Source organism: Anser cygnoides, chromosome 9 (genome assembly GCF_040182565.1).
Source record: "Anser cygnoides isolate HZ-2024a breed goose chromosome 9, Taihu_goose_T2T_genome, whole genome shotgun sequence".
In the NCBI taxonomy this organism is placed as follows: Eukaryota; Metazoa; Chordata; class Aves; order Anseriformes; family Anatidae; genus Anser; species Anser cygnoides.
Genome location: NC_089881.1, coordinates 14,977,904 through 15,004,737, shown reverse-complemented (window position 1 = coordinate 15,004,737; position 26,834 = coordinate 14,977,904). Strand labels below are relative to the sequence as shown.

At 47.1% G+C, this 26,834-nt stretch overlaps 1 long non-coding RNA gene across 3 annotated transcripts in view; it reads left to right on the top strand.

Annotated features, from left to right (window-relative positions):
- LOC106047603 (uncharacterized) overlaps positions 1 to 26,448 on the top strand; it is a 138,946-nt gene extending 112,498 nt beyond the window's left edge. For all 3 annotated transcript variants that reach the window (XR_007168350.2, XR_007168348.2, XR_007168349.2), the window contains exons 3-4: positions 13,682 to 13,847; positions 25,867 to 26,448. This is a non-coding gene — a long non-coding RNA (uncharacterized lncRNA). The remainder of the gene's footprint in view (positions 1 to 13,681; positions 13,848 to 25,866) is intronic.
- The last annotated feature ends 386 nt before the right edge of the window (positions 26,449 to 26,834 follow it).

Sequence of the window (26,834 nt, the reverse complement as noted above, 5' to 3'; positions counted from 1 at the left end):
TTGTCTTTAATTATAATTTAAAGGTTCGAGAAGGAGAAATTAATTATAGTTTTTATCCTGAGCTTGACAAAACTCAAAACATAAAGCTGATAGAGGATGCTCTGGAGAACATCTTACCCACCATTCAATTTAAACATCATTTAAGAGCCCAGCCTCCTGACGAGTTGCTTAGATTGCCAAATCATGATATTCCCTTGTCATTAAAAGCACAGTGGGAGACCAGTTTCCAGACCTTGTGCAAATGATAATATCTTTCAGTAACCTGAAATAAAAACGCTCGGGTCATGATACCCGGCATTTTGCGGTAACCCTTTTCTGAGGGCCTGTAAACATTCATTTCTCTCGCCAGGTTGCAGGTGTTATTGTGACACTGGTCTGAAAACAGCACTTCTGGACATGATCTTAAGCTAACTTTCATCTGCGTTTGTATGAGCAGTCCATAATCTGCAGAAACACTATGCCGTCCTTACCATCGTGTTGTAGATCCTTTGAACCACTACAGCAAAAAAAGCAAGTTTGCATTTTTTGCTTATCTCCTCCCATGGAAAGCTTGAGATCTTCCCAGGGTGTGGGGCGCTGGTGGCTGCTGTGTTCCAAAAAGTGAGGAGGCTCTGAAGATGCTTCCATGCACAGCCACGGTAGGGATGCCCCATGGCTGCCCCTAGGATGCAGCAGGGTCTCCAGCACTGCGTCAGCGTGGACTGAGGAGCAGTAGAGCACAGCCATCGTACCAGGACCAGCAGCTCCAGCCTGGCGTACAGCCTAGCCTCTTGGAGTTCGTTCTGCTAAGAGAAAACTCTCTCTCCACCATGTAGATCCTAATGAAAAACTCACAGATCTAACACTGAGTTTATAGTGCTACCGCTCCTTTAGCAAATAGAAGCTGCTTTTCATAAATGCTCCTTATCAATAAGCTTAGATACATTTTACAAGTCATAATATCCATCAAATGCCTAATTAAATGAATCAGAGTTTATTTGTTATTGCTGCCAATTACAAGTGATCGTCAGAACATTCCCAAAGTCATTAATTATAACTTATCTCTGTTTGTGTAATGGTTAAGCATTGTGGCACTAAAGAGCAAACTAATATAATCAAATAAAGATGGCATAATCACATATCCCTTACCACTGTGGAATTAATAAGATTTATACAAGTCCGGGTTTACAATTAAAGGAGGCCTGGAGAAGATTTCTTGAGCCCATGAGAGTTTTGTTTCGGGTTTGAGGAAGAAAGTATTTAGCCTTTACAAAATATACATTGTTTTAATAGAAAATAAATGTTCTGTGTGCTGCAGCAGTTTCAGATGAAAGAGAGGGATGGCGCCCTTGGAGGAGTGATCTGTTGATCTTGGAAAGACGAATATTTATTCTCAGGTTGAGGGAGGCTTATAATGCTAGATCATTTGAAATGTTCTAATTTAAAGTAGGTAATTAGTTATTTTAAGTAAACTTCAGAGATGAATTTCAGGGGATGAGATTTTCTCTCGGTCTTAGCGTGTTTTCTCAGAGAGAAGAGGCCATACGCTGCAAGCACACCTCTCCACAGGCAGCCCTTTGTGATACTGAGTCGGTTTACGTGGCCCTTCTGTGTACAGTGGGCACCTCTGGTCCTCTGTGCTACACAGGTGTCTTTACTGGGGTGCACTCTTCTTGCTGTAATCACAAATATCCCAACATTCAACTACAATGGTAGGATTTTAATGATATTTTTTAAAGAAAAAGTCATGCAGCATCTCCAGCCGTTAACAAACAAGAGGCTGTGCGGAGCCATTTGGAAGGAGCGGTGGTCTGAGCTCCACGTAGCATAGCAAATTTCAGCTGCATTTTATGGCTTTTGGGGAGCCTTTCGGCCATGCTGTTATGTGCAGTTTTATGAATTTCTTCCATCTAAATGGACAGGCATTTTGATAGGGAGAAATGCCTACTGCCTTCTGTGATGTACTTTATCACCTGAACACACATCGTTTAACTTTGTGCCTCCTTCTTTGATTATTTCTCCAGTTATAGCTCAAGTTCAGAAAGTTAACGCTAGTGTCGAGTGGTACTGCTGTACTGTGCTGGTCACGGGCAGGCCCAGTTTGTCCTGGCAACCAAAGCAAAACCATTTGGGCCTGGTTTCTCCTAGCTGTTTGTCAGGATCCACTTGTGCCATTTCCAGATGCTTTTGTAGGAGTTATATTTAAATCTAATTTATTGGCTTCATCCTGAACTCCAGATGCCACGGATTAGGACAAGCAATGCCCCTTGGTGTTGAAGCACAGGCACGTGCGCAGCGCAGAGAGGTGAGATTACTCCGCTGGCACCAGTTGCGTCCAGAGCAAACCTCTCATAGGAGATAAAAGCTCCTCGCTTCGAGAGGTGCAACTTTGGGTTGCCAAAACCAGCCCTCAGTGTGTCAGCCCTGCCTGCACGTGAGCTCTGCGCTCACATGGTTTCCCCAGACCCTGAAGCACCTTATAAAGAATTTTTCCCCAAGTGCAGATGCTAAAGGACACCTCTAGCATTTCAGACCTCTGAAGAGCACAGGCTTCTAGCACTTCGCCCCAGTAGGGTGTTGTCAGCACAAATTAATCTTTTTCAACACAGCCAGCGGTAAATGCTACGCAGCTCCCAGCAGAAGCATCAGGAGTGATACAGCCATCTAGTGCTGCCAGCTCTCCTCTCCTCTCCTGCCCCTGAATTGCAAGGTAATTTGCTTAAGGGGCGATGCAGATTTTGTGGTTTGATCTTTAACGTTATTACACGGGGCAGTTTGAAAAAAAAAAAAACAACAAGAAATGGATATTGCAGGCACTGGGGAAGGGCATTCAGCCTGTACTTGATTCAAGCAGCTAGTCTCCAGTGACCGTGAGGAACAACAACATGCTTTTTTTTAATTATTATTTCCCCGTTCCAGGTTGGGAGTAGGTTTATGTCCTGGTCAGATGAGTGGGGGAGTTCCCAGCAGAGAGATTATTTCTGGTTAAGGATAGATCTGGCTTGGACCAAGTTCTTCCTGAGTCAAACCCACTGCAGAGCTGTGCTACATCAGTGCACGTTACCACGCTGTGCACAGCTACCGTCCCACTGTACCTGCTGCAGGTCTGCTCCCATGTTGCATGGTAAAAAAGTTTTTATCCGTGGAAAAGTCTGTTTTCATTAGCATTTTTGATATGAAAACATTTGGGAATACCATCCAGCCTGAGGGTTTGATGTCTCAAAGCAATTTCCTTCTCTTTGTTTCTGGGAATACTTAAGCCAGATCCGTCTCTGAATCTCCTTGGTCCTGTCCTCATTGACGTTGTGCCAGGGGTCTCTTCATGGTCTGTGTCAGTCTGCCTGGTTCTCTGGACAGACCCCAAATACCAGCACTTGTGTCTGCCATGCTTAGCCTGTGTTCCCTGCAGCTCTGTTCACGTACTTTTTACAGATGGCTTTTCAAAACTACATTTCCTTGCCAGGCAGGGAGTGCTCAGCTCTGCCTTGTGCCAGCCGTGGCAGGCTGGTGTCAGAGAGGTGGAGCGATCCCAGGGGTCTGGAAGCAGAAGTGCTTCCTTCATCCTTTTGGGGCTGGACTTGGGTCTTGTTGAGCATCTGTGCCAAGCCCTCACAGCAGCAGAGCCCACAGAGAAGGGGTGGAGCCCAGGACACCACTCCAGGCCTTGTTATTAATTTTTCCTCCTGCATCCACCTCCCTCCCCATCATTTAACCACAGACCCAGTTAGTATTTCGTGTAAGTTAGGAGGAGCAGCTTGTACACGTTTAGGCGTATACATGGACACGTATAAGCATTTCCCTTGGCAGCCAAGAATTAGAAAAGTCTTGCGGAGAGTCAAAAACGTCCTCTAAAACAACCCTCCTGATGATGCCAGCCAGGTTACCTGGTGGTAAAGGAGACCAACTGTGTCTTGAGTAAGGAAAGAGCTGACTCAGCTGCCGGCCTGAATAGAGCCAAGTTCAATAGCTTCTGCAGAGCAAGTAAATATCAGGTGTTAAAAGAGACCCAGATAAATCTTTGAGGATGCTTTCTGTGAGGTAAGGGGTTTTTGTTTTAAGACACTGGATTAGATTTATTGATATAGGAGTTAGTGGCTTATTTAAATTAAGAACCAAATCATCGCAGGGAAGTTTGTTATTTGGATGGTCATTTAATATTTATGAACAAGAATTGCCTGTAAATTAAGGGCTTAATCATCCAAGAAACTCCAGCAGAAAATTTCTCCCATATACAAATACAAGGAGATTCCTGAGCTATTACCCCAGAGTTGGCTTTTGCCCATCTTGTTATAACAAAACACTTGCAAACCTCCTCGTAAAGCTATAAATTACAAATTAATTACAAAATACCCATGGAGAACAGAGATGCAAACCCAGAGGAAATGCCTAGACAGAAAATGGTAGGACTGGCTTCCTTCCAGAGCGCTGGCAGGTCCCAGGGCTCGGGGTCATGCCACAGCAGCCCATTCTCAGGCAAATCTCAAAAATGCTCAAAAAAAAATCCAAATCTGCAGGAATGGTTCTGTGAAATAGACACAGTAAGATACTCAGAATAGAAATCTTAATGTACTTCTATGTGGACAGCAAGAGCTGGGAATTCTGCAACAGACACTGCATGGTAGTTATGTAAAGAGGAATACATATATGTACATTGACCTATATTTTTCCCCATAATTTTGTTCAGAATTACAGATTTATCAATAAAAGGGTGTGGATATTTTTCAAGACCTCCTATATGATTGTTTTATCTCCCCGCAGGCCTCCTTATCTCACCCTTGCAGCAATGTGTGGGAGCAGCTCCCTGATTTACACCTTGCCAGCTGAGGGGAGCTGTTTGCACAGAAGCTTTCTCAAGGGGTCCTGGCTCAAGCCCCCTTGCTTCCAGACAGGCGGTCCAGTCCTTTAAGCAGAGCTTGCCTGGGGTCTGCAAGCAAGTCGAAGGCCAGAGCCAAAGCAAGCATGTTGGCATGTCACAGGTCTTGTAGCAGATCCTGGGGCTGGAGGCAAGTCAGAGCTACCAACCGTTGGCCAGGGAGGTTTGAGCCCTAGTATGCTGGATTTATTCTTCTCTTGGAGCACAGTTTGTCTTGCACTGATTTGATGGGGCTGCAGCCTCATATTAAACCACATCAGTAAACAAATAGCAAGGTAATATTAAGGGAGTGCCTTGAAGGTGCCTCACAACCACCTGGAGAATCTCTGCTGATCTTTCCATGTCGTTGTAAGAGCATGACACGTTCCAGGTGTCCTCCTGAGGTCCTCTGGCTGTCCAAAAGGATGGTGCTCAGGTGTGCCTGCTTAGGGTAGCTGAGATGAGTAGTTACTGAAATCACACTTATGCCTATGTGCTGCGGTACTAACCAGCCATATTGTATCTGCTGTGACTGCGTAAGCCACTGGTGTCCAAGGCCAACTTCAGTTACCAGGTCAGGGCTGCCCCTTGAGCTGCTGTAGTCAATTCCTCCGGGTGTATTTTCCCACTAGCAGACCTAGCTGAAGGTCAGCACGTTGCCCTGCCGTTTTCTCTTTCTAAGCTGTGTGTTAGGAGAGGCTTGTAGCCCCAGGTGAGGCGGAGTTCACTGACCTTTAGAGCCCTCACTTCTTCGAGTGAAACTCCAAATCTGGATTCTGCGAAGGAAAGGATGAAAATGGCATCAGAGGTGAAAAAATAATTTTTCAGGGTGAAAAATCCAATTTCATTGAAATTATAGCAGTAGCCCTAGAAAAATGTGAGGGTGGGTTGGCAGTAAGTTTGGAGGCAGTCCATCTGCTGATTAAATTTGATTTTGTACGTATAGCCATGCTAAACCCCAATTATCGTTATTCAAGAAAAGCACCTGGATTAATCAGACCTGCCACATCCATCTTTTTCTAATGCCTATTCCAAATTTATCTGACTGGCTGTGACTTCCAGAGAGGAAAATTTCACCAACTGATTTAAAATACTGATTACTTTTCCAGCCCTGATATTTCCATGCTGTGGGAAGGAAGAGTCAAAATCAGACTGCCCCGCTTTGTTCCTCCCTGGTGCGTGAGGTGCCCAGAGCCGGCTGTGTGGCACCTGGGGAAAATGCCTTTATCAGGGCTCCTGGGGGCAAGGGGCCAGGTCAGGTCAGTGCTGGGGTTTCTCCCCTTTTCCACTGGTAGTGTCACAGAAAGAGAGAAGCCCCAGCGTTGCTGTTTTTAAGGTGAGTGACAAAGTCTATGCAGGGGAGCATGATGGGATCCAGTGTGGGGATAAAGGCAGGAGTTTGTCTTGAGCTGTAGGAGTCTGCAAACACCCAGTGCAACAAGTGGCAGAGGGTGCAGCGGGAAGGTGATGGGTTGCAGCTCGCTGTTGGAGCCCTACAGGCCAGTCCCCAGCCCTTCCCCTGGGCCTCCTGCCCCAGGAGGGGCTTTGCACAAAACACTCACTCCAAACTTTGCAACGAGCGCAGAAAGCTCCAGCACCCGCTTCCTTGCACAAACTGTGAGTTATGCAGCCACTGCTGAACGTCTTTAAAGAGTGAGTGTTACAGCCAGGCACGTGTGGAACCGGGCTGTGCTGGGAGGAGGTGCCCCTTGGTGGGGATGGTGCTGCTCTGGAGAAGGCCGCAGGGCGAGGGCAGAGGTGCTGGGAGCAGGCCGCGGCTCGGCTGGCAGCTTGTGTGCTACGGGCAGTGGTGGAGCGGCTGGAGATGGGCTTATGCGACTGGTTTGGCCTTTATTAATGCTTCTATTTCTTCTGTGTCACGAGGTCATCTGGAACACATCTAGCGATAACCTTGTGTCAGGGGAGAAGAGGATGTGTTTTGGTAATGCGGCTGAGAGAGAGACTGTTCGGCCTCTGACCACCAGCGATAGCCGGGCTGTCTGAGGGACGCAGGCTGACGAAACACCCAGCCGAGCTCTCTGATTGCTTCTGGCCACTGATTCAGTGTAACAGCCTGTGGAGTCTCAGGCTAGTCCCTGCTGGCTGGGATGCCTGAGGAAGGACAGGCTTCGCCACTACTCAGGCCTCTCTCTTGAGCCAAAGGAAATCTCTCTTTAGTTTGCTTCAGCAAGCAAGGTGACAGAGCTCCGTAGGTGGACCAACATACTGAAAACCTGTCAAAATTGGTAGTATTTTCAGAGATGCAGAGATGTTCAAGCTAGAAATAAGTAGCTGGTCTCAACTCCTTCCTTTCTCAAAGGTAACTTCTGTGCTCAACCAGGCAGCTCTACAATTTCCAAAGCTAGCAAAGATTGATCTAAAGGCAGAGTTCAAATCTCCAGCAAGAAGGCAGCCAGTGCTGGAACACACAGATGAGAGACAGAGTAGATCCTCCATTGTTTGTGATCTTTTTCTTGCAGTAGGATGACGTTCCTTGTGATGAGCTGGTACTAATCGGAATTATTTACTAGGTGTAAGATGTGCCAACTGGTATCCTCTGGTCTGCATTATGCAAGGGAATACAAATGCTCTGTTCTGCCTCTGGCATCCACAAATCTCTGAAACCTGGAGAGACAGGGTAATGGCCACGTGGGCTGTGGCTTATGGTGTGTGGCAGATATGATCACTAGGAACCCAGCGACCTCCAGGGGAAAGTTTGGGTGCTTGTGTACATTTGCTTGGATGAAGATTAAATATTGGTCATGAAAAATGCACCGAGAAAGTGCTTTAGTGAGTTTTGCAATAGCCAGTCTGAAATATTGAAAATGATTCAGAAACTGTCAAAAGTTGGTTTCTTCTCCCTTTTTGATCTTTGGCTTCACTGCACCTTGCTCTTGTGAGGAAAGAACACAAGGCTGTCTGCTTACTTTCTTAAACAATTCCAACTTTCTTCTCTTCCTACACAGAATGTTTATAATCCTCCTGCCCTCTCTTGTCTCCCAGAACATCTTTGTCCTTTAGTTCCAGTGGACCAGCTTCCAACATTTAGACTCAGTGCTCTGAAGCCTCCCCTGAATTTAAGTCATGTGGTAAGATTTCAGAAGTTAATAACACATTTTTATGGAGAGGAAAAGCATTTGAAGAAAAGCACTGGAAATTATGCAGAGATCAGAATTTCTGAAAGATTTTGCAAATTCATAAAGCCTTATAAATACAAAATGAGCTTCTCAGAGGGACAGCATGAACACTTCCTGAAGCCAGGAAAATCACCATGTAAATAGCCTGAGCACAGTGCAGTGCTTTCTGCATACTTTCTTGCAGCACAAATGCTATAGCCCTCTTCTTAGAGGTCCTACCTTTATAAGCAGCCACCAGCACAGCTTGTATCTTTGCTGGATTTCCCCACCCAGTTTTGAATTGCTGCCTGACATCTATTCCATGCACAGTTTTGCAGCTCTGTGAGTGTCAGTCCTGGGACAGAATTTCCTCCTCTCCTTCACTGCACTGCTGCCAGCTCCACACAGTTTTTGATCTCTCCCCAAGCAGACCTCGCTTGCTCCACAGCTTTTGCCCTCACAGTCTGTTTCCCAATGAACCTCAGTACCTTACTTCCTAGAGGGCAGACAACCCAGCAAAGGGAAATATTTGAGGACTTATTCCTCCTCACTCTCTCCTTTTGCTTCAGTCTAATATCAAAACCTCTTTTTGAAGCAGCAGTCTTGCTCTCGCTTGGAATAATTTGGCTTTCCCCATCTACTCTGTAAAGATTTTTCTTTTCTGTCTATCACTCTGACACAGGCAAAGATCTAATATTGTGCCTCCTGAAAGGCTCGAGACATCTCTGATGGCTCTGCAGAGCAATTGGAGATGATACAGCCAATGGGACTGAGCACTTGCGACGATGGTGAGTTTGGCCAGAATTTTGGTGCTGTTTGTCATTGTGCCTTGTGTATATCCAGATGTTACTGCAGCGCAGAATAATTGCCAATTTCCCATTGGCAGTGGGAAAAGGATGTGGTCAAAAGATGAGATAATCTTGATTTACTGAGGACATAATCAGAAGAAAGACTTTATGAGACAAGTATGATCCAAACTATCCAGGGCCAGACCAGGAGATGAGGGTCTTTGGATCCTACTGGAGAACAGCCTGCAAATGTTAGGGATGCTAATTAGTTAAGCTAGATGCCATTATAAATAGAAGAACTGACTGAATCTTTTTGTGGCAGTTAAGCTGTACAATGAACTTATTCATTTCCTTTTTAAGAGCATGCTGATATTTATAAGGTTATTTGTAATTGTTCATTAGTGATAATTACTTGGTTACCGAAAAAAAAAAGGGGGGGGGGGGGGGGGGAGGAAAAGCTTTATGGAAGAATTGAACTGTATGTTTATGAGAAATTAACATCAACCAGAATGCCCCGTTCAAGTCAGCAGCCAGGGAAGATTGTCGAGCAGGCACATCTACTTTTAGCCAGTGCAACAGTGATTTTTCTGGCTGGCATGAATTTCAAGCACTCACATTTCTCCTCTCCCCATGTTTTTTACTGTAAAATAAGCTCTTTTTCCACTGGCCATGGGACAGGTGACAGTGGGGCTTTACCTTCAACAGGTAAGAGATGGTGTGCAAGGCCCAGTCTTTGCTCAAATTACTGTACTCATCAGAATAGTGACCCACGATACATGGAGTAAATTCCTGTGCCAGAAAATCCCCTGATCTTTAACATGCGGGGAGCTGCAGCAGCCTAACAGCTGGTGCCTCATTGCCTGTGTTCCAGTGTTGCCCACGTGCTTGACAGTGAATTAGCTGCTAATAATGGATAGCCAGGCTCTTCTGGAGTGAAACATTTACAAGAACCGACATGCTGCCAAGTTTAAAGCCTGGGAACACAAGGCAATTTCAAACCTGTCATTTCCTCTCAGAAAGGGGATTATTGCTTTGTTATCAGCAAAGATACTGTGTTATGTAGCTTTCCTGCCCTTGAATTATCTAGGTCATATGGGATAGCTGCGGGTTATGTTAGAAAATACATCTTCTGGGTCTGTGTGTTTATATAAGGTGTATATATCTACATAAAGCTCTAACATGGAATTTGCTGCTCACGTGCATACACGGCGCAGTTGCACAGAGCACAGATATGTAAGCATTAGTACTTACAAACTTGCCAATTGCCTCAGACAGCTGCTGTATCAAAGATTTATTGCTAGCTCAGCTCCCACTCTTTTCAGCATTCATGGTGCTTCCTGTCAGGGGCCTAAGAAATTGGTGCAATACCTGAGGCACTGATTGAAGGTAAAGTTGGCAAAAAGAGAGCAAAACAAAACAAAACTTGCTTTTTTTTCCTTGAGCCATAAGTCTTTGGCTTCAGTAGCTGAAATCCACTGCTTTATCCAGACTTCAGGGAAAGGTGCTCTGCGAGCCATCTCCTGATCACAGCATTTCTATAGCTATGCTTATTTCTGGTCTTCAATACGTAAAGGATCAGGTAGGTTCATGTGGAGTGTGGATTACACTGTTGCATGAGGAAAGCTGCGGTTGATCCCACTTTCACTGAGAGTAAGGCATCTTGTGCTCACCACGGGGTTTTGCAAGGCATTTCTGTGGTTCCTGATGCTCAGAGCATACATACTGGAGCTAAAGCACTCACAAGCCTGTACTGCAGAAAAGGGAGCAATGCAGCTGGGTTGGACCTAGTTCTTGAAAAGACTTGGAATCCTAAACCAGAAAGAATTGCTCAGCCATTCTCTGGCTCTTCAGTAAAGCCATGCTTCTGCTGCTGAGCATCTAGTGAAAGAGCAAAAACCACAGTAGACAAATCCATAGTAAGCTGTGGGTTTGTAGAAAAAAAATAATCACAAAACCCTTCTACAACCGTAAGCCTTGTTTCATTTCTGATATGATATTGAAGCATACAATGATGATAACATACACTAATACTTCATTCCTATCTGGTAGGTAACAATACAAGTATTCTCAGGGTGCTCTCCAGTCTTTTATTTTGCATATGTATTTCTTCTGCTCCAAATTCTTTCAGCTACATTGGCCTGAAAAATCACATTATTCAGAATGTGAATATTTCCCGAGGAACAGTTTTAACTTGAATATAAGTTGCTTTCTTGCAGCTCCTCAAGAGCTGAGAATATATTTAGAATAGCCAAGGCTAATAGCCTGTAGTTTTCAAACAGACATTAGCATGATATAGAAAGCAGCGTCCAGCCTTATACAAGCTATAACAATGATTCCATCATCTTGTGCACTGCAATAAATATGTATGTGTGGTGTATGTACATATGTACAGTCTATGTCTATACATATGTGTCTTTGGTACTTAGCTTATATATGTCAGTTAAAATAATGTGTTTGACTAATTAGACTATACACAAAGCATTGGGAGATTATAAGCAATGAATTAATTCTCACAGTTATTGCTTAGGTGCATCTACCTTTGCAGGGCAGTACCTGCTAAATAACATGGTGTCATACTGCAGAATTGCCTTTGATTTACAGCAGCAGCAATGTGCTGATTAACTCAAAGGAATCAGAGACAGCAGGTCTGGCTCTGTCATGGGATTTAATGCATTGCTTTTAACTGTTTCTTTCTTACTGCAAAGCAGCTCCATCACTCACTAGGCATCAGTAGGTTTTAAAAGGGCATTTTCCTCACAGGTACAAGTCATGGGAAATTTAAATTCCTCCCTGCATGAAAAGCACAGGGTGAGGAGAGGCTGTTCGCAGGACTCATTGTCAGAGAATTTCTTTTAGGAAGCATTTAATTGCTAAACCTGTAGACTTCAGTGCTTCTTCTTCTAAGCCAAGTAAGAGAAAATGCAATTTTTCCTGTCAACACCTTGAATAAGAAATGATGAAACAAGCACTCGTGGCAGGTTAATTGTTCCTTGGGTATCTGCAAGCCCCGCACCGAGTGGGTGTGAATATTAACTCCGGCGAGTGGCAGGCTTACCGCGTGGGGAGGCCGTGCTAGCCAGACACACGCGGTCCCCAGAAGGCTCCCTACCCAGACAGCGTGCACACAGCAAGGTCAGCTCAACCTTCCCCAGCTGCCAGCTGAATCAGTAAATACGTCGCTACAGAACTCGCGAGGCAGAGCAGCAACGCAGCCTGCAGTGGCAGGAGGAGAGGAGGCTGGGGTAGGAGTAAAACTAGTGCTCTTTAAGAAGCCCAGAGTGTGAGTCCTAGCTATAAAACCACAACACAGAAATCTTTAGTTGATGCTTCCATCTCCAACCTAAATATCCAACTCACTTGTTAACACACAAGCACATAAACACAGCTTCTTCTCTTTTTCCGAAGGACCTATGTTCGCGTTAAAGCAAATAGCTGGTACACTGACATTTGGATTCATCTTAAACAACCTGCTGAGATATCCTACTAGAAATGCTCCCACCTGAGACCGTTACATGAAGAACTCTGGACCAATTAATCATGTTTCCGGATTTAACTTTTGCTTTCAGCTGTATTTAGTCACAGTGGCCCAAGCCCCACTTCCTTCTGTGGATGAGGGGAAGTAATGATGTCTCAGATATCAACCAAAGAGTTAATCTGCCAAGGTTTTGTTTTGTTTTGTCTTCAGTTCAATATTTGCTGCAGATAACTAAGCGCAGTGACCAAGAACCAGCCCCCAGGTTCGATATCTTGGTCCAGCTGCAGCCACCAGAAGGCCTGGGGGCTTGGCAGGGGGGCAGCCCAGGGACCCCCCTGCCCTACAGTGAATTTCCGGGCTGTGCTCCGTGAGGAGCTGGCAGAGCAGGTGTGTGAGTGTGATAGCACCTCCTGCAAAGCACCGGGCTGGTTCCTTTGCAGGTGTTTTCTTTTTCCTTTTCCTCCTGTGCTGTTTTTACTGTGGTTTGAACCAGTGTTTAATTTGCCTCTTTTCACTTCTTGCTTCTAATAACAGTTCTCTCTCATCTCACTGCTTTGCCTGATCATTTTTCCTCCTCTTTTGTTAGATGTCTGGCTTCTCATGTTCTCCTTTCTTCTCCCCCTGCATATTCAGCCTTGCACACTCCTCCCCACATACGTTTTCATGCACTGCTTGTATGCGCAGCATGTTTGCTGAGTGTCTGAAGAGGCACGGGGAAGATCCCAATCCAGCTCAGACACGGACCCAGAGAGCCATTTCCACGAGTGGGGCAGATCAGGAGACTGATCTCTGCTGGAGAAAGCCAGCTCAGGCAGCCCATCAGTTCTGAGCAGGCAGTGAAAGGAGACTGCTCCTTCTGATGCAAAATTTGCCCCTGGAACCGTGACCTTGCTCTCCTGTCTCTGGGTGAGGGGTTTGTGCAAGACCATGCAGCAGCTCCGTGGCCGTGCCAGAGTTTGGATCCAGGTCACCAAATGCACTGGACCACAATTTTCCTTTTGATGAAGCTGTTGCAGGTGATCTTTTACTTTATTCCTGAGCTCCAGCCTACTTTCTCACCCAGCTTTTTTGCTGGGGTGTCTCACAAAGTGCAGCACGCTACGAGTCCCTGTGTGAGAGTTGGAGTTAATGAAGTCTAACTTCCTCTGGGCTTGTTTGCCGTGGTTAGCTGACTGTGATCTCTAAGAACAAAAGGCCTTTTGTGTTGTCGGAGCTTCATGTGGCTAGCTCTGTCCCTTCTGTGACATCTCTGTAGTCTGTCCCCTGTTTGACACTACTCAGACACCTGGTTTCAGAAAACTGATGGGAACTCCCTTACCCTCCTGTCCTCACCCACTCCAACAGACTGCTGAAAGGAGGCTTCAGCAGAAGCCTACGGCATTGCAGCATGACTGTAAAAGCCACATTTTCATCGGAAACAGGGCAGCTAGGCATTCCACAAAATCTATTTTTCTGTCTTTGTGCCTTTCAGCTCTGCAGCAACAATTGGGCTGAGCAAGTTCTCCCCACCCTGCTGTGGTTAAATGCACGGGGACCTTCAGCTACGCGTGCGTGGCTTCACCTGCAGCAGCTCCCAGGACAGGCTGGCTCAGCTCCTGAGAGCAAGGACAGCAGTTCCTTCAGACAGGCATGTGGTGGTGAGTCTGGGGGATGATCCCTGGCCAAGGACTCCCCCTTTTCTCTGGGGTTTGTAGCAGCCTGGTGGGTGGCCGTGAGGCTCCAAACTGAGAGGCAGGGGGAGGGAAGGAGGCAGGGTATAAATAAGGATGTTGCTGCATGACTCTATCTACATCTGGGATTTAAGCTCCCATCTAGCCAGCTCGCTCATACATGAGTTTTTGAAGAGTGGGAGTAGTCTGGTCAAATTTTCCTTTTGCATTTTCAATTTGCTTCTCTCCACCCCCACCAAATTTCTGTCTCTCTAGCAGGAAAAGACCGGGAGAGCAGAGTGCCTGGCAAAGAACTGCCAGATACAGAATCACCTGCAGATAAAAAAAAAAAATAATAAATCAAAGGCCTGTTTAGTTATCCTTGTATTGCTCAGCAGTGCTGAGAGCCTATCCCAGGAGAAGCCGTTTAAATGCTCAGGCCCAAATCCTGCCAGGCCCACCCTGAGGGAGCTTTCCTTGCCCTTCTTGGTGGTGTCGGGTCAGCCTTCAGTGAGGCTGTGCCCTGTGCGTGGTCAGCGTGGGACGGTGCAGGACAAGTCCCAGGCCACTGCGGCCACTTGCCCTGCAGGAACCGGGCCTCCTGCTGGGGTAGTCAATGTGGTCCCATCACCTGCAGGACGGAGCTGGCTCCTGCCTCCACGGCTGGGGAGGCCAGGTCTGAGCCACTGAATTCGGAGCTGGAGCAGACACGGTAGTTTTCCAGATGGCTCTGTGCAAATGTTATGGGTTGCTTTTTTTTTTTTTTTTCTGTGATAGTTTTGCAGATTTGTAAATGATGCTTGGGGTTTTGGAACAGAAATTAAAATCAGATTTGGAAAAATAACAAGGAATTGGGGCAACCTCAATACTTCATCTTTGATTTTGACTTTCTAACATTTTGTTTACTTCTTAAAAAGGCAAGAAATCAGTTAAAATCTAGAGTAAAAATGTTTCTCATGCACAGAAAGGAAGAAATGTCTTCCATCTTCCTTTTCCCACAGAAGGCTTAAACTTACAACAAAGAAACAGGAAAAAAAAAAAGGCTGGTGAGAGCAATAACTGATGGCTGAAGTGGGTATTGGAGATGCGCTGTTTGTATATCTATTATATCATGAGCCAAAGCAAAGAGTCAGACTGAAAGACATCCAATTAGTTAACAACTTCTCCATTTAAGTACATTTCAAAGAGTCAAATAATGGCAGGAAGAAGCTGGGCTCGCAGCCGCTTCTGCCCCAAAATATCGTTGTTCATCCTCATAGCCTGGCCAGAGGCCAGCTGCTTTTGGGCTTTTAGCCACAGGGTGCATTTAAAAACCATTCTGTGCTCCTGTTTTCTTGTCACTCAGAGTGAAATCATTGTAAATAACTATTTTCAAGTGTGTCCATGTCAAAACAGAGCGTGGTGGTGTTTTTTTTCTGGGGTTGGTTGGAGCAGGGAGCAAAGAGGAAGAGCAGCTCCAGAGCAGAGCACTCAAGCCTCTCCAGGATCTTCTGTGAGCATCTGCTCCATCCTGCGGGTGGTTTTCCTGCTAGGACCAGGGTCTTCAGCAAACACGGGGCTGTTTGATGCCTGCCCATACACTGATTGACATCTGGCCAGTTGTTTTCATCGATGGTGTCAGTTCGTCAGAGCCTTCTCTGGGATGAATAAAACCCCAAGGAAAAGGAAAACTGTGAGTGGAAACAGAGTGGAAATACCCAGATGAAGCGGGAGGAAAATCTCCAAGGAAAGCTTCTTCCTGAGAGCGTTTGTTTGTTATTTTTCCCATGGATCTAGGGATGGCGCTTGTGAGCATCTCAACTAGCCTGACAGCTGTAGAATATATGACCTGTCAAGCCCTCTTTTATTTCTCTTAAAGTACCTCTGTAAGAAAATGATTTGAAGTATATATATGTATATATATTTCAATCATATTTAGGGAGTAAAGAACAGGCTTGTTTTGTTTTGCTATGTTTTGTTTTGTTCAAAAACCTTTTATATTTCTTATAAACCTGGATATTTTTCCTTGAAAATAAGTGAAGAAAGAAAGAAGTAGAAAGCCAGTTCTGGTTAAATCCCAAGCGTCTCAGCTGTTGCATTCACATCCTTTGCCTTGCTCTCTGAAAAGCCTTCTCCATCATGCAGGGCTCTTCTGTGTCATTTGGTTAGTGGGGACATGGGGCAAGGTGCTGGTGGTGACTGCTAAATCACTGCAACTCTGGAAGTCATCACTCTGCTCCCCGCTAGCTCTTGCTCCCACTTGCCAACATTTGCCTGGTGCCTCGGGGGAGCTGGTACTGCCAGATCCAGGGCTGTACTTGGTCAGGGAGGAAAGCAGTGACCAGCTCCCTTTCCCTGTGCTTGCTGAGCTAGGGACCGAGGCCCACTCACAAAGCATACCCGGTGCAGCCAGAGCCACCTATTTCATTCCCAGTCTTCCCAGTAGTTAGAGGACCCGCTGCTGCCTTCCCTAGAAGTGCAGAAGCATTTCCAGGTGGATTTCTACCCTCTCATATGTGAGCTGTGGGCTGGTTCGCTCATTTCTCAGTACTCCTATGTGTGTGTGTATATATATATATATATTTATAGCATGTCTCTGCCTCTGAATGCATGTGCTCGTACGCATGCACTCGCACAAACTGTAGGTGGCACTTTGAGAATTAGCAAAGATGCTGCTGGGGCCTGCGTCGGAGCACGGCTCTTTGGACACCGAGCCAGGGGGAAGGAGGAACAAAAAATGGATCAGTTACTAGTGAGGATGGCAGAGAGGGAGCAGAGGCTCCCTGGAAAAAAAATACCCCTTATTCCTCATGTTTAGTTCACAGGGACTGTGGCATTGAGCTGCTGGCAGCCCCTTTGGGAGAGATGTGCTGATACCCCATGCTTTTCTTTACAGTATGTCTCACTTACTTGCCTCAGAGGAGGAGGGCTGCTGTACTTATCGCCCCAGGAGCTCAGCTGGACATGAATACTAGCTGACCAGAGGAGAAACAGCTTGCTGAAAAGGTTTTATTGCTGTTCAGCGTGGAGCGAGCGAGTGCCAGACACAGATTATGTGTTTGCAGAGCTCCCGGCCCTCGCCTGCTTGAATTGTCAGGAGAGAAATTCAAACCCCACAGTGATCAATCTGCTGTCTGTCAGCATTTGGGAACCAAAGGGCAACCCTGGATCAATCTGTTCTTGGAGGCCTGTCCTCATTTCAGAGATTACCTCGTGTCTGCTGTGGCACATTAACCCTTGAGGTGCTGGGTGAGAGATCCATGTGCTCACGTGGGTATCACCTTTGCATGATGTCTTGCAGAGGGGTGCACAAACTTTGCCCCAGATTTGCTGACTGTATGCTTAATGCTGCTCTGTATGAGAGGGGGATTGGCCTCTCAGCTGTGTACTATAGCTCTACAGCACACAGAGGGCTTTCTTCTTCATTCTGGGCAATTTGTACCTAGATTTTGGGAGATTATTCTGCACTTGTAAGGCTCTCAGTGTCCCTGGAATGTGCATCTCCGGATGCAGTATTAGAGGATGGTAATGGAGAAGAGTTTGCTGTGGTCAACATAAACTGTGAGAAGCCAACAAATATTTCTCAGCCTGCTGAAAAGGTGCGGCAGGAAAACTTGCAAAGTTTCTGGCCTTTGCAGCATCTGGGAAAAGATAGCGAATGCCACCATGAATTTTTCAAAAGCACTAAGTGTCTTCAAAGTCTCTAGGAGTGGGGCCATGATGTGGAGAGTCTTGATCAGTGGTATTCAGGAAATTGTTGCTCTCTTACTCCTTGGAGACGTCCTTAGGGTCCCCAAGGTGCCAGACTTTTAGTCTCACACTGATAGAGCTGTTCTCACCTGGGGTGAGGCAGCCCCCAGTAGAACTTGGAAAAACAGCCATGGGAGGGGAATGCCATTTCACGGGCATGTGGGGTATTCTTAGTTTCTTGCAGTGAGACTTAGCTGCCAAAAAGGTAGAAGTGGAATGGGACCACGTACCTGTAACCTGCTGGCAGATGCTCTCAGAGGTAAGCCCAGTTAGAAAAGCAGGGCCAGGGCACGCCCAAGTGCAAAGCATCTTCAGCCACTGCTCCAGCTCAACCAGTGCTTGCTCTCACCACGTGGACACTGGATTGGGATCAGTCCCTTCTCTGCTGACCGTTGGGCAACTGATTTCCATTCCTCTTTCCCTCTCCATGGTGAGCTCCCGAGAGCTCCTTTGTGCACTGACTGCAGCAGGCCTGGGTGAGGCAGGGTGGGCAGATGGACTTTATGCCTAGGGCTATGGCCAGCAGTATGCCTTTATTATCATCCACCCTGGAGCTGGTGGTGGGTTCTCTGCTTGAGGAAATAACCTGGGAGTGTGTATAATGTGAGGTCTTCTCTACAGTCTTTTCATTCTTTTTCTTTCATTTTGTTTGAAATTGATGCCTGCAAGACACTATTGTATTAATCATGGTGTTTAAAGTGCAAGACTGTATCTTGCCTGTGTCAGTATAAGGGAATTAATTTGCAGGGCTATCCAGGGCTTTGCATGAGCACAGCGCCAGGTAAATCTGCATTCATAATCTGAGGTGTCCTGGGGGATGTTTCTCTAAGAATGCTGCGTATCAAAAAGATACCGAGACTGATGCACTCCCAGAACCGTGACTTCTTCCCATCCCATCCCATCAACACTTTCTGAAGTTTTTTAATGATTAAAAAAAGCAGCCATGTAAAATCTACAGCTCTGCTTCTTTTTTCTTCCCTCCTCTCTCCCCACCAAACTCCCTTGAGTATGACATCATCTGAAGCACTGCTCATTTAGGATCTTCTGCTTTCAGTGCCAGATTACAATGGAGCCAGCAAAGCATGCTTTGTTAGCTTTGATTATGTTCAGCACGGCGCAGGGTGCAGCACAACAGCTGGAATAATTGAGATAATTTCTCAGCTCACGTGGGGGGGAAAGTGATGCAAAAGCAGGAGGAACGAGGAAGCAGAACTGGCAGTACAGGAGCAAGAGCGCAGCAGTGCCGGGGTGTTTCAGCAGCCGGGAGGTTTCAGCAGCTCTTTGGGAGTGCTTGCACCAAGACGATCTGGACTCGTTACTGGAGGGTTGTGAAAGTTGCATCTTTGTGAAACTGCATTTGTCTGAGGCTCATTTCCTAAAGTATAAGGTGGGATCGGTGTTTCTGGCTCTCCCAAGGGGTTGTTTGTGATGCCCCATCCACTGCAGCGTGAATGCGCCGGTGGCTTTTATGCTGAAGATTCCCGAGGTGCTTTGAAAAAATTCTGTCCCAAAGCTTGTTCATAAAGAGGGTCACAGTGACAACAGCTCTGAGCAGCCACTTGAAGCTGGCAGAGGACACTACGTCTCTCAGAAGCAGTGTGAGACCTGCCTGTGCACACAGGGACCTGCTCCCCCAGGAGCACTCTGCAGGAGTAGCTTTCTTGACTGTTTGTACTGCTTTATCTTAAAGGCATTTAGCTGAGTTGGGAAGTAGTTGAAGCCTGCCCAGGCTCACTCTGCTTTAGCTGTAAACGCTGTCTGTGCAACCAGCCAAGGCACGGTGGATCCGCCCTTAGCTTAGGCTTGTTGTGTATTCGGCTGCCCCTCCATCCTGCCAGGACAGAATATCTGTGAGGCCAGTTTGAGATTTTGGGGACAGAAGGAAGTAAGTTATCTCATATCTGTAGTGGTTATACAGTTTTGGAAATTAGTGGCAATGTGTATACTTCAGGACTCTCTCAGTAAGATATTACCCCGGCATCCGCTTCCATGTATCCTGGCAATTAGGTTTTTGTGAATGGCAACTAGCCCACTTGCAGCAGTTACCCTCTGTTTCCAGCACTGGTCACCAGCCACTTGAGCAGAGATAAGATTTGCCTTTTTGCCTTCCTCTTCCATCACTCTGCTGTCCTTCCCCTCGCTACAGAGACATCTCTGTTCTGCAGGTGTCTGCAGCTCCAAACGAGTCTCAGGTAATTCTTCAGAGTCAGTCACATATTTCTAAAGCAAAACTAACAGCCTGATAGGAAAGCCAAGAAGCGTGTTTTGGATGCTACATGTACACAGCTATGTATTACAAAAAGCCTAACATGCCATGGTAAACTTTACTTAACAGACTACTTAATCTCTAAAAATGTTAACCTCCAGGTTTTTATTTACTGAGCTGGTGGTTTATGATGCTATTGTCTAATTGAAATGTGTTCGTTCCTTCTCCTAGTGCCACCGCCAAGCATTTTACTGATATATGGCATGGGAACTGGATGGGATTTGTTTTCTTTCAGAATAAACTTGGGAGACAGATGGTGTTCAGGCGGTACAGATGTGACAGCTTCCATTGCCTTTTTAATGGAGCTTTTCTTGCCAGCTAAGCACTTTTATTTTCAAATGAAAAAAAATGTCGTTTTTCACTGGCACTGTAGGAAAACAAGCAGCAGTACAGGAGGACGGATATTTAGATTTCTACATCCTCAGCAAAGAGGGTGTTTGCATCCAAAACCAGACCTGGAGGAGGCCTGAGCCCATTTCTCATCATCCCTCAAGCTCAGGCTGTTGCACACAGAGCAGCAGCGAGGAGAGTTCTCGTCCTTCCCTCTCCCTGCTGCTGCACTGCGTGCCTGGAGCTTTGCAAAGAGACCGGTGGCTTGTCCTTTCGGTACAGGTAGGGGGGTTGAGGCTCAGAGAAGGGCTCTGAGCTGCACAGCATCACAAAGCAGAGGGAGGGCTGGGAGCAGGGCCCAGCTTGCCTTGCTCTGGGGTCTGCATAGCAAGCACAAGGCTGAATTGCTCCCCTCAGGGTGGGCAAGGGCAGGCGGGCTGGGAGCAGGCTGCCAGAGGCAGCTGGCATTTACTGCAGCATCCAGACCTTTGCAGGTTGGGAAGGCTCAGAACAGCAGATTTATTAGCAATGTGCTTTTTTTTTATTTTTTTTTATTTTATTTGTTAGTTTTCCCCTTGTACAGCTCAGGAGCTTGACCCAACAAAAGAAGTGCTATTTCATTCAATTTCAGTAAAACACTGTTATTTACCATGGGGAGACACAGCACTGCTGCTTTGCATGGAGGATAACTATCTCGGATTATCACAAAGGTGAAGAGTCCAGTAGAAGTGTAGTTAACTCCTTTCCAGAGCATCTTACAGGCAGTCTCACTGTGACGTTACTGCACACCTCAGCCACCTGGCTGTTCCAGGGGCTGTTGTCTCCAGCAGTCCTCGGCTCTCTGCTTCTACTGTGGGTGCCCTCCCCTGCTAGCTAGTTGCTGGCCACTTGCACCAAAAGCCCTGGAAAACAGTGATAAGGGAGGCCAGGGCTGGCTCCAGCCCATCTCTTAGAAGCTGTTCACCTTCCGTAAGCCAGTGCTTTCAGCACTGTAAGCTGGAGAAAGAAATCAGAGCTGCCCTGAAACCCACGGGACTCATGCCAACTGGGCTGGAGTTTCAGTCCAGAACAAAGACTGGAGCTTTCTGAAATGCTGCAAAACGGGAAATTTTGGCCACAAGCCTCTTTCACTTTTGAATAAAAAGGGCTTTTTTTGTTGTAGTTTGGTTGGATTTTGTTTGTTTGCTTATTTATGTATTTAAACCAGAACCAGACTTGCTCCCAGCTCTGAGGCCAGGCTGTCAGCACGGGCATGGCTGAAGCCGTGTCCCTGGTGCACCCAGAGCACAGCTGGCAGCCTGGCACAGCACTGCTACAAAGCTCAGGCCATTTATTTGCTGTCAGGAAGGCCGAGCAGGCTGTCAGCAGGCTGCCGTCATGTATCGCTCTCTGCAGACTGCCTGTGGACACATGGCTGGGGGACCTGGGGGTCCGTGGTGGCCCCGGCTGTCTCTGGGCTGGTTGGTTACAAACACTGCTAGAAATACTCCGAGCAGCCATCTGTGCTGAGATGACCTTGTCTCTGTGTATCCGTCGTAGCTGCGTGGCTTTAATGTGCTTGTGTTCATGGATTGTTGTTAATTTTCATGTCTGACACTGGCCAGCAGAGGAAGGAAGGCCTGGTTTGGTTCAAAGCAAAAGCCAACCTAGGGCCTTGGGTCTCTCATTGATCTAGTGGTGGCTAGAAATCTTCCACAGCCCCCTGATCCAGCTGTTGTGCCTGGGGTGAGGACAGCTGGTGCTGGGGACGTGGTTTGACACCACGGATGAGGTGACCAAAGGGCTGCCTGCTCCCACAGCCGCGGGCCTGCAGCCAGGTTCTTCCTCACTGCTGGACACGAGCTCTTGTCCCACGTGCCAGTGCCTGCTCTTGGCTGCCTCTGGGGTGAGTTTGGTCAGGGGCTACACCAGCAAGTCGTTGTCTTCTGGGTTAGTGCTTTCGACTGACCCCAGAGAGGGGCAGGTGAACGGCACTGTGAGCGCGAGGGGCAGCCCCAGCTCTGGCAGCAGGTAATGGCTGCTCCGGCCTAGCTGGGCCCAAGACACAGAGACAAATGCTTTTCTGGTCTGGGACCAAACCTCACTTCAAACCCACGGATAGCTGGTGCAGAGCATGGCATGAATTCACTCTTCAGTTTTGAAGGAGATGATCTGTCTGCAGTGAACCAGGGAGGCTTTGTGTAGACTGGCTTTTGTGCCAGACGTCAACTGGGATCACCACACGGCTGACACGAGCAAGTCCAGGAGGTTCATAACGCACCTAGATGATAACTTCTTGGTGCAGGTGCTAAGAGAGCCAACTAGGAAAGGTGCCCTCCTAGATCTGTTGCTGGAGAACAGAGAGGGTCTTGTGGGAGATGTGGCAATTGGCGGCCATCTCAGTCATAGTGACCATGAAGTGGTTGAGTTTAGAATTTATGGTGACAGAAGGGAAACCGTCACCAAAACTTCAGCCCTGGATATGGGGAAAGCAGACTTCAGGCTGCTCAGGGAACTAGTCAGCAAGGTCCCCTGGGAAACTGCTTTTGAAGGCACTGGTGTCCATCAGTGCTGGTCAGTCTTTAAGCACTGCCTCGTAAAAGCACAAGATCAGGCGATTCCAAAATATCGGAAGTCAGGCAAGCAGGGCAGAAGGCCGGCCTGGCTGACCAGGGAACTTCTACTGGAGCTTAGGCAAAAAAAGAAGGTGTACGGCTGCTGGAAGGAGGGTCAGGCGACGAGGAAGGAATACAGGGATGCTGTTTGTGTTTGTAGGGAGAAAATTCGTGTGGCCAAAGCCCAACTAGAGTTGAAGCTGGCCATGTCTGTGGGAGACAATAAAAAAGGTTTTTTTAGATATGTGAACAGAAAAAGGAGAACCAAAGAAAACATATGTCCGCTACTAGATGGGGAGGGTCTCCTCACAGACAATGACATAAGCAAAGCAGAGACGTTTAATGCCTTCTTCGCCTCTGTCTTCAACACTGATGATGGGCTTTGGGACCCAGGGTACCCTGAGCTGGAGGACTATGACGGTGGGAATGATAAACTCCCAACCGACCCTGAATGTGTGTGGGATTTGCTGCTCCACCTTGATCCATACAAGTCCATGGGTCCGGATGGGATTCATCCCAGGGTGCTTAAAGAGCTGGCTGACGTCATCGCGGGACCTCTCTCAATTATTTTTCAATGATCTTGGGAATCTGGAGAGGTCCCATTGGACTGAAAGCTGGCAAATGTTGTGCCAATTTTCAAGAAGGGTAAGAAAGAAGACCCTAGCCTGTCAGTCTCACGTCAGTGCCTGGTAAAATTATGGAGAGGATGATCCTTGAAGTTATTGAAGCGCACCTGGGGGATAATGCAGTCATTGGTCCCAGCCAACACGGGTTCATGAGGGGTAGGTCCTGCCTAACAAATTTGATTTCTTTTTATGATAAGATCACCCATCTAGTCAATCAAGGGAAACCAGCTGATGTGATCTTTTTGGACTTCAGCAAAGCTTTTGACACGGTTTTCCATAGGATCCTACTGGACAAAATGTCCAGCATACAGCTAAACAAAAACATCATGCAGTGGGTGAGCAATTGGCTGACGGGCAGGGCTCAAAGGGTTGTGGTAAATGGGGCCACATCAGGCTGGCGGATGGTCACTAGTGGGGTCCCTCAAGGCTCCACATTAGGGCCAGTCCTCTTCAATGTTTTTATAAATGATTTGGATGTAGAACTAGAAGGTGTTTTGAGCAAATTTGCCGACGACACCAAACTTAGAGGAGTTGTGGACTTGGATGAGGGTGGAAAGGCCTTGCAGAGAGATCTGGACAGATTGGAGAGCAGGGCGATCACCAACCACATGAAGTTTAACAATGGCAAGTGCCGGGTCCTGCACCTGGGACGGGGCAACCCTGGCTATACGTACAGACTGGGCGATGAGACGCTGGAGAGCAGTCCCGCAGAGAGGGATCTGGGGGTTGTGGTTGACAGCAAGTTGAATATGAGCTAGCAGCGTGCCCTGGCAGCCAGGAGGGCCAACCGTATCCTGGGGTGCATCAAGCATGGCATTGCTAGTCGGTTGAGGGAAGTGATTGTCCCACTCTACTCTGTGCTGGTGCGGCCTCACCTTGAGTACTGTGTGCAGTTCTGGGCACAACGGTACAAGAAGGACATTAAACTGTTGGAGAGTGTCCAGAGGAGGGTAATGAAGATGGTGAAGGGCCTAGAGGGGAAGACGTATGAGGAGCGGCTGAGGTCACTTGGCCTGTTCAGCCTGGAGAAGAGGAGGCTGAGGGGGGACCTCATCGCAATCTACAACTTCCTCGCGAGGGGGAGTGGAGAGGCAGGTGACCTATTCTCCGTTATCACCAGTGATAGGACCCACGGGAATGGTGTCAAGCTGAGGCAGGGGAAGTTTAGGCTGGACATCAGGAAGAGGTTCTTCACCGAGAGGGTGGTTGCACACTGGAACAGGCTCCCCAGGGAAGTAGTCACTGCACCAAGCCTGTCTGAATTTAAGAAGAGATTGGACTGTGCACTTAGATGGTCTAAACTTTTGGGCAGACCTGTGCAGTGCCAGGAGTTGAACTTGATGATCCTTATGGGTCCCTTCCAACTCGGGATATTCTATGATTCTATGATTCTATGATCTGTCTGCAGTGAACCAGGGAGGCTTTGTGTATGGCTCCTCTTCACGGTGCGGTCTCTTGCAAATCACCCTGCTGCTAGGTGGCCGCGGTCTCAGTTCATCCAGCTCCTAACATATTTTGCTGTTTATCAGTTTAATTGCAAGGGGCCTGCTGCCATGCTATCTGACTGCAGAGCACCAGTTTAAGTGGCTATAACCCTGGAAGTCCGTGCCTGTATTCTCAGGCCCAAATCCCTCTGCCTCATGCAGGCATGCTGTGTCAAACTAGATAAGTGGGTAAATGCTGAAAATTTAGCAATTTAGCACATGTGCAAAGCTGCCAACTGGCAGGAATCCTCAGAGTGGTAAGATGAAACGTTCTGAGTTACAGAACAAAATGTCTGTGCTGGGGTACCGAACTACACATATTTAATGCACTATTACTGAGGTTCAGTGGAAAACCAGAATGAAAGCTATTTAAACAAATCCTTGCCTCATGTAACGTTGTCGTAGTCCAAGTCATTGCTGAGTATATCATGAAAGACAACATTATGCGGCTTTTGTTCAATACCAATTCCTTGTCTGTTTCAAATAATAGCAAGCATTTTTCAAAAAAAAAGAAAAAGGGGTTGCTTAGACATTAGGGAAAATAAAGTTAACAGACATCAGAACTCTGTCTTGGGGAGTTCGCTGCAGGGCAGACACGGGTATAGCAAAAATAATTAGCACTGAATACTAATAATTTATCTACTGGGATAGTAGCATCGTTAGAGATGTCCAAATTTTATTTTATCTGCATCCTTATGGGTTGGATTTTTGGAAGAGAGCTTCCATGTTTCCAGCAGTGAGTTTCTGATGAGGCTGGCAGAAGCACAAGGACTCTGTTGCAGCAGGGAGGAGGGCTCACGTCGGGGTTCGGAGCCAAGTGGTCCCATGGTCCCCATTCGGGAAGAGTTCATCCAGAAGGTCCGTGTTGGACAGCGTTCCTCTGGGAATACCGATTCAGTGTCTGGGTTGCATCGTGTAGGGATGGTTGTGAAAGTCACTTTGGCACTGACTGTGCCCTCCTGTTTATCTGACTTACAGCTATCAGCGGGTCTGCTCTAAAGCCCAGTGAAGGTGAAGAACAGGTCCTTTGCTGAGGAGATCTTCGTGGAGCTCACTGAGGAGCTCTTGCCACTCCAGAAATCTCCTTCTAGCAGGGAGTCGTGCTGCATCCCAAAGCAACTAAGCGTACATGCGCTTAACGAACTCAAGTTCAGCTCCTTTCACTGACCAAAATAAATTGTTTCCATGCCTGCCCAGATTGTAAATTAGTAGAACAAACAGTCATTTAAAATGAATGATTTCAAGTCAGAGGAATACAAATCAGAGACTGTATTTCTTCTCACTGGAGGAATAATGTTTCACCAAAAATATTACTTAGATTTTCAATCTTCTGTAGACCAGACAAAGGATCTTCATTATCAAGCAATCAACAGACAATAAAACCAGCTCTGACTCCACATCTGACATGGCCTGGCTTTGACAGATGGCACCCTTTGGTGCCTTTACACGTAGCGAATGTTGCCAGCTGCCAGGGCGCACATCTTTATTTGGCTTGTGTGGAGCTGGACGCGGAAAGGTTTTACCTCAGAATTCACCAATTCTCTTAGACTGCAGCTCCATCTTTTCTGCCATCCTCACCAGCGTTGCTTTCCTCCACCTGGGCCACGAAGCTGGGGGGTTAGTGGGTGAGCCAGGGTCATGGCTCTGCTGAAGAGGTGTGGGTGAAGGCAGGACAGCCGTGTGGACCACGTTACAAAAGGTTGCCCTCGGACTGGTTTAGATGTCTGACGAACCCGTTATTCAAAAGCGAGCTCCTAATTTGATACAGACTGCTGGAAGCATGGGCACCGAAGTCCAGTTGCACGAAGTACAGCACAGCCTGAACTGCAAACGCTTCGGGCCTGATTCGGGCTGCAGCAAAGTCACCAGGACTCTCTCACTGCCTCCAGTGGGGTTTTGATGCGATCCTTACTGAATAAACAATCAGGAAGTAAACATGTATAGAA